The sequence below is a fragment of the Melitaea cinxia genome, chromosome 1 (genome assembly GCF_905220565.1).
Source record: "Melitaea cinxia chromosome 1, ilMelCinx1.1, whole genome shotgun sequence".
Lineage (NCBI taxonomy): Eukaryota > Metazoa > Arthropoda > Insecta > Lepidoptera > Nymphalidae > Melitaea > Melitaea cinxia.
Window position 1 is genome coordinate 1,844,888 of NC_059394.1, and position 3,134 is coordinate 1,848,021.

The following is a 3,134-nucleotide window of genomic DNA, read 5'->3' on the forward strand; positions in this document are numbered from 1 at the left end:
TTCGATATATATTAGTGAGTATATGGCGATTGCATTATGTAAAACATCAATACATGTTAGAAACTTCAATGTAAGCATCTCATTATGGGGTATACGAGTATATCTTCTATGTAAGTTATTGCTCCATGGAAGATAGGCAAGTAATTCTTTACCAAACTTTATCGACGTTTGTTTTAACAACCGGTACATACAACAAGTAATGAAACAATTAATGAAAACAACTAATCAGTGGCGTAGCGAGATTAACCCGCGCCTGGGGCACAATACCATTTTAGCGGCTCCCTCATTCGAAAGCCATATAATATGTCCAGCAATTTTTAGTTTTGCGAACCATTTCGCGCTCCTTCGTGAGTAACGCCCGGGCCATGATGCCCCCCTCCCGCTACGCCAATGCAACTAATGAAATAAAAAGTTATAGTTTGTCTCGTAATAATCCTCTGATAAACTGTCAAAGACTATCAGCAGCTCTTAACAGTGCATTGGGTTAGTTACAAATCAACTAATATCACAGTAAAGCGGGTAAACAGCATGTAAGTTATAACATTCCATATGTCGCGACACATGAGAGACGGTATTTCTGATGAAAGTCGCTCAAGAAACGCAACGGGAAAGTATCAACAGTTTGACGGAAACTCAGCTCGTTTGTCATTTTATATCTCTCTGTGAATAGTAAACAAAAGATTTCAGCATTAATAATACCTGAGAATTACTACGAGACACATTACTTTCTTTTTACACAGTAATGTCTTTATTTTGCTCATCATTGCTAATCTTTATTTTTTTTTAATGTCTTAAATAAACTCCATCCAAGGTCTCTAAATTGCCATGACTTTTTTTAAATATCATCCATTACGCTTATCCAACAGACGATTTAACTTCATGTTGGTAAGACTGCAGATCGAAAGTTCTGTGACTGCCTGGTAAAGCTAGGACTGGTACGACGCTGACGGTATTTATCTGCTACGTTTTCTTTTATGTATCTACTAAATCCATTTCAAAATCGTAATGAAGTAAACCCCAAGCCTACGAAGTCACGGGTAAAGTTTAGTTAAGTTACTCGTACAAACCGATTTCAAGTTTATAACCCTTTATTTGACATTATACAACAATATTTAAAACTCGTAACTCTAATTTAAGCGAATGATCTACTTAATTACTTTGTTTAGAAAGTATAGATAATAGAAAACGTATTAACAGTTTTCACGTAAACTCATTATGTATTTTAAGACATTTTAAGTAAGTACGAATTACCGTATAATACATTTGTAAGCATGTTACGATTTTAGAGTGTTTTGTCACATATACAGTTCCAAGAAACGAAGGAATTCAGGCCGAGTGCGTACAGCGAATGTCTAAATTTTATTTACCTCTTGTACGACCTTCCGAAGGCGGTTTTGACGTGACTTGTTAATACAACACGAATAAATAAATTGAAGAATAATTGTGAATGTGAGCGACAGACCTTCGTAATTTTATAAAAGCCGAAATTTTTCGGCGTATGCTCCCAACACCGGTAGAAGCAATGGTTAAATATTAATTTTGCCTTATAATAGTTTTGGCAATAACAGGTTTAAAAGGGGTACAAAGTTGCTTCGCCGTCGCACCCACGGTCAAAATTAAATGTTTATTTGACCAGGGTTGGAACTGTCAAAATTGTCCGGCGAGTATGTAGTAAACTAATCTTGTACCTATTTGCTCATGTTCAATGTTCTGTCATGTATAATTGTAGATTAATCAATAAATTAATTAACAGTGAATATGAACATCACACGCAATTTTTTTTTTATCATATCAATTATTGGTATTTAAGTTCCTGCGCAGGCTTGAATAAAAATTATAAAAGTGCCGGTATATATTTGCAAATTATCTATTTTTAATTGTTTGTATACTTTTTTTCTATCTATTTGTTTGTCTGCATCTTAGCCGCGAGTTACGCCAGACTTGGTACACGATTTGTGTCCGTTCTTGTACTAAGAACGAACTAAGAAATACCTGGGTAGGTATTGGGTAGGTCGGTATTTTTAGTAAATCGTGTTTGTTGGAAATCATTATTTATAAAATATGAATAATATTTTTTTCCGACAATAATAAAAAATATAAATAAATATAAAAAATCAAAAAAAAAAATAATGATAAAATATGAAGAATATTTTTCAATTTTACATACATTATTAAATAAAAAATAACGAGTCCCAATACTTCCCTACGATTTCCCTTAGGAAATTAAACCTTAGCTGCATCATTGCGAACGACGGGTACTATTATTGTTTAATAAAACCGCATTAATTTACACACTAAGCAATCAATTTCAACCATCTTATTTTACATAATAGAAGGGATGGTACACACGCTGCTTTTGCGTATGTAATGAACATTAGGTGTTGTAATTATGGTTACATAAGTGACCTTTAACTTAAGATAAGTTCAGTCGTATCTATCATCAACAGTCGGTGTTATTACAAAAACAACGTAAATATTTTAAAAAGTATGAAATATAGCTAGTCGAGGCGCGCAGTTTTATCCATGATCCATCCATGAGCATCCACTTGTTAGATTACTTCATTCTCTATGGGCTAATTATGTTGTAACAAATAATATTTTTCGTATTATGAGCTAATAGGCAAGTTTTTTTTTTTATTATAAAATAAATATACGCAATATATCGAATTAATTTTAAAAGTATAAATCTTCGTTTAGTTAATCTAATGTAAACTCATATAAAAATGACATACAAAAAAATTACATAAACGTTTAAAAAAAATAAGATTTTTAATGTTTCACACGTTTTATTTGTTTTTTTTATGTAGTGATTTGAAAAAAAAAAACCCAAACATGTTTATATACTTATAATGAACGTACGAAATAAGCCAAATCACACTATTGTTTTATTCTCCGAGATTATGTTATAATTTAAATGTTCAGTAAATTTCGGACGCATTAGACGTATATTATGTAGACAAACAAAAACATTAAAATTTATATTACTAAGTTAAATGTATAATTAAGTAGTTATTATTCAACAGTTATTTTTATATAAAATAAAAAATTCAAAAAAAAAAATAATATGTTAAGTTATAACAATAAGAAATGAAAATAAGTGCTAGTAAAATTATAAAAGTGATGAAATAATCAAT